Raw genomic sequence first — 11,972 nt, forward strand, 5'->3', positions numbered from 1 at the left:
ACACCCTCTAGTCTGACATCCAAGTCATTTATGAAAATATTAAAGAGAACTGTAGGTCTCCTGGAAGTAGTTTTCACAACATTACCAGTGTTTCCCTGGTCCTGCCTGGTCCAGGCAGCTGGGGCTGCACAGGGACTTTTGCTGCAACAAAGGTGAGTTAGTGTGAGGACATGGCCCCCAGGGGGGCCAGTGGGGAGCAAAGGTCAGGAAGATTTAGTGACAAGGAACCGGGGCATTGCTGCTGCCTGCCCTAGGAACATAGAGTGATCATGATCACAATGCTATGCTTTCTCTCTCTTTTGCAGTTTGTAACACTTGCCTGCTGCAGCACCAGTATGAGGAGCAGCTTCCCAACTTCAGCTCCTCCTGCCTACCACACAGCCTGGGGCCATGGACGTGGCATCAGATTGAACTTGCCATGTCTGTTGGCAAAGTCAGGATGATATCACCTATGTGACTCTTTGTTTCCACCAGGTTTGCTATGGCTGAGTGGATGCTGTGGCACTGTATACTCACAGTTGAGATAAATTTGCTAAAAGTTAACTATTCTGAATATGTAGTCGTAGGTATTGATTAATGTGTATGAACACACAGTGTGTGTTGCTTTCAAATGTCAGCCTAGTAAAGTTTTGTTTTGAAGTTTAAAATTTTAAATTGGCCTTTTTTATCAGTCTTAACATTCTCAGCACATTATCTATAATCATAATGATATGTTCATACATACTTATTTATACTATTTATTTATATATTATACTTCATCATACTTATTTGCAACACTTACAATGGCATTATGAGAATAATTATATCACTAGATCAGGTTCCCAAAGCATATACAAAAACAATTCACATTCTAAAAATACTTCACTCTGAAAATCACAAAACTGAAAATTGAAAATACCTGTACATTAACATTTTTACTTTCAAGAGATTTTATTTTGTATTTTGAAAGCTACATAAAGCTTCTATGATTTCTTGGAATTATTTTCTTAGTCTTCTCATTCTGGGATTATTCTACATCTTCTATACCTTTTCTTTCCATTTAACTTGAAAAGATTGGATATTGTAGAAATAACCAAGCAATGTCTTCTGAAAGCTGAATTTCCTTAAAATCCTTGGTTATTTGTCCTATGTCAAGACAGTGGATGTTGATTTAGAAGGAACACAATACTGTTGTCTTTTATATGACCTCATAAATTATTAAAAAATTAATTTCTTTTGAGAGCTGTCCAATAAAACATTGTTTATTAACTGCCTTTGTTCATTCTGGCTTTAATAATAAAACAGGCATGATTAATAAATCTGGCTGTTCAGCTTTAGGCATTGTGTCCACCTCTAGAACACAGAAAGTACACTATGCAATTAAAACAGTAGTGTTACATCAATTAACATTTACAAGGTATATTTGGATATGACCTAGTGTGTGTTTCTCTTGCACATACATTTTTAGGAAATAAAGAATAAAATTATTTAAGTTCTTTATAGAAAGAGTGGTGAGGTTCTGGAACAGGCTTCCCAGAGAGGTTGTGGATGCGCTGTCCCTAAGAGGTGCTCAAGGCCAGACTGCTGGAGCTCTGGGCAGCCTGGTCTAGTATTAAATGGGGAGGTTGATGGTCCAGCATGTGGCAGCGGAGTTGGAGATTCATGATCCTTGAGGTCCTTTCTAACCCTGGCCATTCTGTGATTCATTTTGTGATTCTTGACATTGAACCAGATATCTTTGACGAGATCTCTTTGTCCAACATGTATGTCACCTGTTGTATGTGAGATAGATAAGGATCATTTCTTGCTAGACTAAGAAATACACTGTATGCACCTTAACTTCTTTGAATAACCTTATTAGTGAAATCTGCCACTCCAGAATGAAATACACTGCTTCAACTCAGTAAAGTGCAATTAATGTATTACATGACAGGCAAATTCATTAATAGAATGGAGGATTTTGCTCTGATTGAAGTTAAGTCTAAAAATATGATGATATACAGAACAGTGAAAAATCCTCATTAATTTGTAATCAATGTTACAGATGAGCAAAAAAAACCATAATTGAATCAAATATCATGCACCAAATAACATATATATACTTTTCATATTTTCTAGATTTCTGAAAGAAAAAAATGCTTTAAATTACATACTGAAGATAAAATAAATAAATAGACATAGTTCTCAGATAATAAAAATCTGTCTCTAATTAGGTTTTAGAGGAAATCACTTCATGTTGAGACTATTCTGTTGGACAAGGTCGAAATAACTGGCATTAGGTATACGCTAAAAACATTAACATTCATAATTTTCCTGTGGTCAGTTTTGCTGTTGCGTACTGTGAAATTTTGATAGAGGCCATACTACACTAAGGTTTGATAATGACTTGACAGCTAACAACATTTAGGTTTATGGAGTGCATCTGAGCCTTAGAGATAACTTGCATTACACTAATTATTTAAAGATTTGTCTCAGCATAGTGTGTTCCTACAAAACTGACAATAGCTTCTGTTAAAATAATTGCTTTAGTGATGACTATGCAAAACAGAATGGCTTAAGAGAAGGATCTTCAAGGTAAAAGACTGCATTTAGCTGCTTTGATTTACCTCTGTGTAAATGTACAATAGCTTGGGGAAAATGTTATCCTTGTATGTGCTAGGATTCATTTCAGGATTAAGAGCAGTTTTGCCTTGATTTAAAGATGATATTTAGAACATACTTTCTCTCCATCCCCCCGAGGTTTTCAGTTATTATTGAGAAAATTTACATAACCACAGTCTTTTTTAAATTTTTTTAACCTAGATTTAGAATATTGAGATTAGCATTAATGGTAATCAATATTCAAAGGAGGGAAGAGAAAGACCTTCAGAAAATTCCAGCCAGGATTTCAAATACGGTATCAATTATGGTTCAAATCCTTCATATATGCTACTCCCCAAGAAAAACATAATTCATCAGTCCTAGCAGAATTTTCATACTGAAAAGAATAATGTTTCTTAAGCATCCTAGACATAACCCCTCTATGACTTTATGTTTACCAGAGGGGTAGTGGTACAAAATCTCTACATATAAAGAAAGTATAAGATATTTTGTTCTTTACATAATACGTAGTATATGTACATTTGATCATTCAAAGTTAGAAATTGAGCTTATGTATTAATTTAGGTAAAGATTCACAATAATTTTGTTAATAAATTGTTATTGTATGTATATAAATCAATAGACAATGAACATGGGTATGCTCAAGTTGAATACCAATGATTAAAGATCTAAACATACACTTTTTTTTAATGAATCATACTGACTTCCTATCTGTAGACACTGCAAGATATTTCCCTTTAACACATTTCACAAGATTATTTGCTTTGAATGGGGGAAGCAAGGACATCTTATTTTAAGTATATCCCAAATCTGAACACTTATCCACTGAATTGGTACTAACAGAAAATTCAATACTTGTGAATCTTGTGATTAAAACAATATTCATTATCAGTGTGAATGAAGAAAAGTTATTCCTTCCTTTCCCTATGTAGCTATATAGCAAATTACTCTGGTAATGGAGGTTTCAGGAACCGCATAACAGACTTTCAAGATAAAATATATTGTTAGTCTCAGAAGCTTTGTCAAGTGTGATTTGGAGTACTATATTACTTTGCTACCTACATTAACAACTGAAATACTGAAGCAAAGGTCATTCTTTAAATAGTACAATAAAAAGTTTAGCCATTTTTCCCTTGTTATACAAACACTTTGACATTCACTTTATATTACATGTAATTTTCTTTTCCCTTGTTATTCAGACCAAGAAAATGAGGTGTTTTGTTTCTTTTCATGTAGCTCACATTTTGTATACCGCAGTCTCCATTTATTTTTATTAATAGACAGTATGCAAGTATGCATAATGTAATACTTTCTAGGCTCTGCTCAAATTCATTTGTATTAGCCATCTTTACATTTCTTCCTAAAAAGACCTTCTGTTCATGAGGTACATATAACACTAATACTTAAAAGAACTTGCCTATAGCAAAACCCCCAAGTAGAACTTCCAAACACATAGGTAACATATGCTAAGTTGTATTTGTAAAGGATGAATCATATTTTTAACATAAGTTGGGTTCTTGAAGAGGGAGAACACCTTCAAAATCAGAGCTGTCCCAGAACAGCTGTACTATAAAATAAATGGATGTTTAAGGATTACTAAGACAGTAACCAAAGTGGTATAAAAGTTAACAAAAATATTCTTTGCAAGGCATTAAAACGGAGAGAGTACAAGGGCTATTTGATTGTACAGGTCCCTAGTAACTGAAAAAAAGTTTCTGTATATAGAAGCTAGGATTTGCTGTTAGTCTCTATGGCTCATTTTTTTTTCTATAAACAAATGCTTAAAACAAGCAAAATAAATAACCTCTACAAGCAAATGTTCAGTCACCATACAATTTAAAATACACTTTATCCATGCTTCCAAAAGCCCAGCTAATAAAGATATAAACTGACAGGGATGATAACTGCTTTTGGTTTTGGTTAGTTTGTGGTACTGGATATATTTATAAAATCTGTTAAACATATTCATGATGGTAGAAAAATCATGGATATAAAATATTTGTTGTAACATACTTCTTATTTATTTTCCCTTCCCTTCTCCACCTGTGTGGAGGCAGTCACCCCCATGCCTTGAGACTGCCTCTGTCAGGAAAGAAAGAGGGGTGATTGTGATGGGTGACTCCCTCCTTGGAGGAATGAAGGGGCCTATATGCAGACCAGACACGAGCAGTTGGGAATTGTGCTGCCTTCCTGGGACCCGGGTCAGGGACATAACCAGGTGACTCCCAAAGCTGGTTAGGTCCACTGATTATTTTCCTTTATTCATAGTTCAGATGGGCAGTGATGAAATTGCTCAGAGAAGCCTACGAACTGTGAAAAGAGATTTCAGAGTTTAGTGCATTTAGTTCAAGGTGATTTTTTGTTCTATACCTTCAGGGGCAGTAAGGGACACAGAGCAGACTTGGAAAGCACAAGCAATGAATAATTGGCTCAGAGGCTGTTGTCGAGCCAGAAATGTTGGGTTCTTTGATCATGGGGCAATTTACTTGGCAGTTTACCCTGACCTGGTGTCCATGCATGGAACCCACCTATCTCAAAGAGGGCGACAAATCCTAGCACAGGAGCTGGCGGGGCTTATAGAAAGAGCTTCAAACTAGCTACGATGGGGGAAGGGGACAAAACAAGCCTCACAAGAGATGAGCCCAGGAGAACGATGCTTGAATTGGGGATGAGGCAGATGTCTTGGCTGAAGTGCATCTACATCATTGCACACAGCATGGGCAAGAAGCAGGAGGAGTTAGAAGCAATTGTGCGACATGCTAACTATGACCTAGTTGCTATTACTGAAACATGGTGGGACCACTCCCATGACTGTGGAGTGCTGTGATGGATGGCTACAAGCTCTTCAGAAGGGATAGATGAGGAAGGAAGAGTGGTGGTGTGGCTCTTTATATTAAAGACTGTTTTGATGTTGAAGAGCGTGGTGTTGGAAATGATAAAGCTGAGTGTCTATGGGTAAGGTTCAGGAAGTACAAGGAAGTAGATAAGGTATGCAGGGAGGAAGTTAGGAAGGCAAAAGCCCAACTTGAACCCAGACTGGCCACTGCAGTAAAAGACAATAAAAAATCCTTTTATAAATATATCAATCGCAAAAGAAGAACCAAGGACAATTCTCATCCTTTACTTGATGCAGCAGGGAATGTGGCCACTGAGGACAAGGAGAAGGCTGAGGTCCTCAATGCCTTCTTTACATCTGCCTTTAATAGGCAGATCAGTTATCCTCAGAGCACTTTACGCTCTGATCTGGAAGTCTGGGATGCTACGCAGAATGCACCCCCAGTGATTCAGGTAGAGATAGTTAGAGAGCTCCTCCTTCATCTGGACAGCTTCATCCTAGGGTGCTGAGGGAGCTGGTGGAGGTGATTGCTGAGCCGCTCTTGGCCATCTACCAGCACTCCTGATTCTCTGGAGAGGTCCGAGAGGATTAGAGGCTTGCCGATGTGACTCCCATCTACAAGAAGGGCCGTAAGGAGGATCTGGGGAACTACATGCCTGTCAGCCTGATCTCAGTACCAGGGAAAGTTATGGAACAAATCATCTTGGGTGAGATCACATGGCATGTGCGTGGAATCCAGGCATCAGGCCCAGCCAGCATGGGTTCATGAAAGGAAGGTTGTGCTTGACCAACCTCATCTGCTTCTATGACTAGGTGACCAGACTGGTAGACGGGGGAAAGGCTGTTGATGTAGTCTACCTAGACTTCACCAAAGCCTTTGACATGGTCTCTCACAGGCTTCTTCTGGGGAAACTGGCTGCCTGTGACCTGGATAGGTACACCTTTCTTTGGGTAAGGAACTGGCTAGAGGGCCATGCCCAACGGGTAGTGGTTAATGGAGTTAAGTCCAGCTGGCAACCCGTTACAAGTGGTGTCCCCCAGGGGTCGGTACTGGGGCCCATCTTGTTTAATATCTTTAAGATGACCTTGATGAAGGGATTGAGTGTATCCTCAGTAAGTTTGCAATGATGATACCAAACTGGGAGGTAATGTCAATCTGCCTGAGGGTAGAGAGGTCGTTCAGAAGGATCTAGATAAACTGGATCGCTAGGATGAGGTGAATAGGATGAGGTTCAACAAGGCCAAGTGTTGGGTCCTGCACTTTGGCCACAATAACCCCATGTAGCACTATAGGCTTGGGGGCAAGTGGCTGGATGATTGTGAAGAGGAAAGGAACCTGGGGGTGTTGGTTGATGCTTGGTTGAACATGAGCCAGCAGTGTGCCCAGGTGGCCAAGAGAGCCAACGGAATCCTGGCCTGCATTAGAAATAGTGTGGCCAGCAGGAGCAGGGAGGTAGTCATCCCCCTTGTACTCAGCACTGGTGAGGCCAGCACCTTGAGTACTGCGTTCAGTTTTTGGCCCGTCACTACAAAAAAGACATTGAGGCCATGGAACGTGTCCAGAGAAGGGCAGTGAAACTGGTGAGGGGTCTGGAGCACAAGACTTACGAGGAGTGGCTGAGGGAGCTGGGATTATTTACTCTGAAGAAGAGGAGGCTTAGGGGAGACCTCATTGCAGTCTACAACTTCCTGAAGGGAGGTTGTGATGAGGAGGGATTTGGCCTCTTCTCCCAGGCAACAAACAGGACTTGAGGAAATGGCTGCAAGTTGTACCAGAGGAGATTTAGGTTAGACATAAGGAAGAACTTTTTCTCTCAGAGAGTGGTCAGGCACTGGAATGGCCTGCCCAGGGTGGTGGTGTTCAAGAGGCATCTGGTTGAGGAGCTACTGATATGGTTTACTAGCTTGTTGTAGCAAAGGTAATGGGAAGTCTAGTTGGACCAGATGATCCTGAAGGTTGTTTCCAACCTTGTGATTCTATGATTCGATGATTCTATGATTCTATGTTTATTGTGTGAATGAAATACCGAGATTGAGATGCAAATGTAAAACAACAGATGAAAAGAATGATATTCTAGATTTATCACAAAAAAATCACGAATTTTTTGTAATATTATGTGGACAAAATCACTTCATTTCTTGAAAGAGCATTACTACAAAATTCTGTCAGTCTCTTTAAAGTATGATTACTTCTTCAACTAAGCATTAGTTTCATTAGGAGTTCATTAATATAAGTTGGCATAATTCTTCATTTTTCTTTCTTTTTTTTTTTTTTATGTGGCCTTTCTACAACATACTAACATTTCAGATATGATCACAGTCTAGATGAAGGTTTTTACAAAGCAAAGAAAGAAATAAAAACAAAACTGATAAATTTGATATGCCTAATCAGGCTTCATTTATGTTTCAGTCCCGCAGATATCTAACTAACTTAGGCCAAATAAATTGGAAGGAAGCTATTATGAACGGCATGTATTGTTTTGATCAAATTCTGTCAGAAACCAAAAAATTTATCCTGAGCAACTCAGTACTACTAGTACTTCTTGAAACTGAGTAGTCCTAGAGAAAAATGGATAATTATAATAAGAATGGAATAACAAACAAATCAAACCCCAAGCAGAATTAAGCTGAATGTATGTATGATGGCTTGATTAAATTTAGCAAAGTGTTTCCTTTGGAATTCATAAATGAAAAGACAATCATTAAAAATTTGTATTTCATACTATAACAATTCTTAATGCATTGGTTGTCCAAACTGATTACAAAAAATAATTTATTCATTTCAGTAATGAACCTACTCTTCCCAACCTCCATCAGTAATCAGTGGATGAGCACTTCCACAAATTAATTGAAATAATATTTGGGATGAATTACCATATCCCTACTGATTATGCAATGAGCCATATGCAAATATTTTTCCTAACTCATAGTATTATTTAAGCAAGTATTAACTGTTGGAGTAGACCTGGGCTGCTGTACTTAATATCTCCTCGTCATCTTTGGCAGTAAGAATGATCTGGTATTTCAAAAAAAGAAAAGGATTAAAGCATTGTATATGTATGGGAATTAAGAGATATCAAACTAAATTATATGAAAATATGTGTCTGATAGAGCAGAGGATGTAACCTATAATCCATTAAAGTGGCCTGCCTCTAGGATAACAGAATACCTTGTAGGTGAAATTAGTACAGAACAACTCCCAAACCAATAGAGATTCAAAATTAACCTGGGAAAAGACAAGAAATTTGTCAAGAATATAATGAGACATGGGAAAATGGAAAGAGCTGTTGTCATGTGGGAGAAATTGAGAACCTATTGAGTACTCCAAGAAGGGATTCATGACACATTTTTAGCTAAGGAATTCAGAACACTTGGCAAAATATATTACTTTTTTTTTTTTTTTTTTTTTTTAATTAAGAATTGCTGTTTTTAATTTGACTCCAAAGGCAATTTTGGTATTAGAAATATTGTCTTTTTCTTACACAGTTCCTGGGAAGATAAGAATAAAATATTTTGTTGTTCAGAAACTTTGGGAAATGTCAACAAATAATGAGAATCTTTTTATAATGCCTCAGATCTGAAACAAAATCTGAAGAAAATAAGATTTATTTTAGAGTTTTAAGAGCTTGTTGTCTGTCTTTTTTCTTTCTTTCTTTTCTTTCTTTCTTTTTTTATTAGTGGGTTGTTGGTGTTCATTGTTTTGTTATTACTTGTTTCTGCTTTGCTTTGCTTTTTTAATTCAATATACATCCAATACATTATTTGAACCAAGAACTTTATAGGGAGAATTGTATAATTGTGTTCTACATAGTCTAATGTGCTTAGCATGTAATCTATTGGCTGTAGATATTATGCATATGTATATATGTACACTTACTGCTGCGAATGAGTGAAAACAAAGGCATGACAAGAGTGGCTCTAAATGTGAAGATTCAGTCATACTCCAATGTGCAATCATAGTCCAAGCTTGCTTTCTGTTTGTATTGTAGAGCAATTATCTTCCAGTGAAACTTTTCTGAGTGATCTCTGTAGAAAGTACTTCATGCTGTCCCCTTTTGTTATTAGACAAATCTACTGACTAAAAATCTCAGATGTTATGCCTTTACATCTGAGGAAGCGTATTTGGTAAAGACCATGTTCTGTAAGTCCACACATGTTGACTTTGTTTAATTAAATGCATCAGATTCAATTCAAGTGTTACCTAAGAATAAGTAAATGAAGAAAAAAGTAAGCAATTAAAACAAACAAACAAACAAATATAAATCTTAGAGAAACAAATACGACCATATATTAAATCATGTTTTATTCCATCGAAAACATTGCCTTCATGAAAAGCCACTTCCTTTTCGGTTGATCCAAAATGATTCTTTCTTTCATATTTTATTTTGAGTAGAACCCATTTTCAGGGCTAGAAATGAAATATCTTCAACATCCAGTCTGAAACAAAACAAAACAACAAAAAGAACCCTGTATTTTTTCCATAAGGTTTTTTCTTTCTTTGTCATAAAAGGCTAGCTAAATCTTGCTTTCCATTTATTAAAAGTTCCTCCAATCTGAAAATGAAAGAAAAATATCAAACAAAATTTCTTTATTAATTGTAAAAATTCCTCAGTGAGGTAGCTTTCAATATGTTTGAAACCTCTGCCTTCTGCAGGGAAAAAAAGTCATGAAGAGATTTTTTATTTAAATCTACTCATGGGAAAGCCATTCATCAGCCTCACTCTACCAAGTCACTGCACTGCACAATTTTCAATGGTAAACATGAAGTTAAAGAAACACAATATTTATTATAATAAAACAAATATTTGAAAATATTATTCTCTTCTTTCTGTTTTTATCTTCTGCCTCTCCTTCCCTTTTCTGTCTTTTTCTCTTAAGTTAAAAAAAAAAAAAAATACACTACTTTGGAATAGGCTAGTCTAGTTTTTAGTTCTTGAAAAACTCCATGTATTTAAACATGTTTGTTCTTCATCATTAATTTTCAAATCTCTTTTCACAATTATTGTTTCCTTTTTCCTTCCTTTCTACTTCAAATAACTTTAATCAATTTACAGATGTATCATGCTGGTTTTCCTTCACAATTACCTTATTATGCTTCAATTTTATCTATTTTGTCATAGGTCTTAATGTTATTTATAGCTCTTCTCACTTCAAAAAATCTTGTTATTTTGTAAAGGCACTTTCTTAGTATTTCTTTTATATTAAAAAGCCATCTTGTTTTCGATCTTTTGCATAACTATCAGATCGCTTAGTCTAAGCAAAAGTTTTCTTTTTGTTCCTCACCACATTATTTATTTTAAATCTTCCTATCTAGCTCTACCAATTTTCAGCCGCAAGCTAGAAATCTCTACAAGCTGGTAAGTGACTTTCTAACCTGCCAGACAAGATCTATTCAAATCCAATTCTCTGCTGAAGGTTATGGGCATTAGGAGGTCTCCAATATGACTCACCTGTTTCTCTCTAGGTTTTGTTAAGTATGAGATTTTCATGACCTGCTGCACTGACTCAGATTGAGTTTCCCTTCCTAGACTATTCTATACACGTATACTCTGTCAAATTCTAAAGCTGATCTTTTTTGATCGTTAGTTTTTATTTCTGTTTCTGTTTAAAATCACATGGGACTAAGTTTTCAGATATTGTTCAGGCTAAGATCTTGCCTTCTGCAAGAGAGACTTTTCTTGAGCAGAATACCTTGTGCTCACACATGGATTGCAGCAAACTGCTTTGCAGTATCCATCAGCCAAGCTTATTTACCTGGGTCTAATGAAGACAGAGAGGACTGAACTTCAATACTGAGTCCTGTCCTGATCTGTCCACTCAAAAAAAGTCAAGGTTGTCTTTAACAATCAGCTCCAAACTCTAACTCTGACACTTAGACCATCTCAGATATTGAGATTGTGCCTTCAAGCGCAGTTAGTGTCAGAGTACTAATTTACAGGTGATGTTTGGCTTCCATATGCCAAACAGAGTTGGAAAGGACTCTTAATTTGCCACTTCAAACATTTTTGAAACTTGCAGAGCTCTGTCATATGACAGTCTCTTTATTAATACCAACTTACCATTACCCTTGTGGCACAGAAACCACCAAGTGACCTCACAAAGAGGATTTGTCCTACATGAATAGATCTCCATGCAGTAATTGTACACATGGTATCTGTTGCTATCACTTAAAACTGAGCAATGCTCATCTATGCAAGAAAATGTTGCAGAATGCAAGCTCATAAATGCTTGCAAAATCTTTTCACAGATCATTTCTTATTATTTACAGAGGTTACATCTTAAATCATGTATGCTCACCCTTTACAGATTATGTGAGTGCTGTCCATCAACTACATATGCTTCTCTCCAGTTGATGAGTGAGCACAGCAGAACAGAAGAGTTTTAGCTTATCTAGCAGCCTTATCAGTAATGAGAAATGAGCACAGGATTAAACGAATGACAGTTGGCTGTGGCAGTTCTTGTAAGGGTTCAGTTGTAAGGAAAATATAGCAGTTCCTGAACTGTGCACTTTCTTTTACTGGCTCTTTACTGTGGTGAACATTCAAAGCAGTTCTCA

General features: G+C 36.8%; 1 long non-coding RNA gene across 3 annotated transcripts in view; it reads right to left on the bottom strand.

The window, feature by feature from the left end:
• Positions 1-8,912: 8,912 nt before the first annotated feature.
• The window catches only part of LOC116242187 (uncharacterized), a 21,801-nt gene continuing 18,741 nt past the window's right edge, over positions 8,913-11,972 (bottom strand). For 2 of the 3 annotated variants that reach the window (XR_004169683.2, XR_004169682.2), the window contains exon 4: positions 9,703-9,853. This is a non-coding gene — a long non-coding RNA (uncharacterized LOC116242187). Of the gene's footprint in view, positions 9,618-9,702; positions 9,854-11,972 lie in introns of those variants that run through there. The other variant, XR_016465172.1, reaches the window with a different exon arrangement.

This window comes from Phasianus colchicus, chromosome 3 (genome assembly GCF_987193195.1).
Source record: "Phasianus colchicus chromosome 3, bPhaCol1.hap1.1, whole genome shotgun sequence".
Classification (NCBI taxonomy): Eukaryota; Metazoa; Chordata; class Aves; order Galliformes; family Phasianidae; genus Phasianus; species Phasianus colchicus.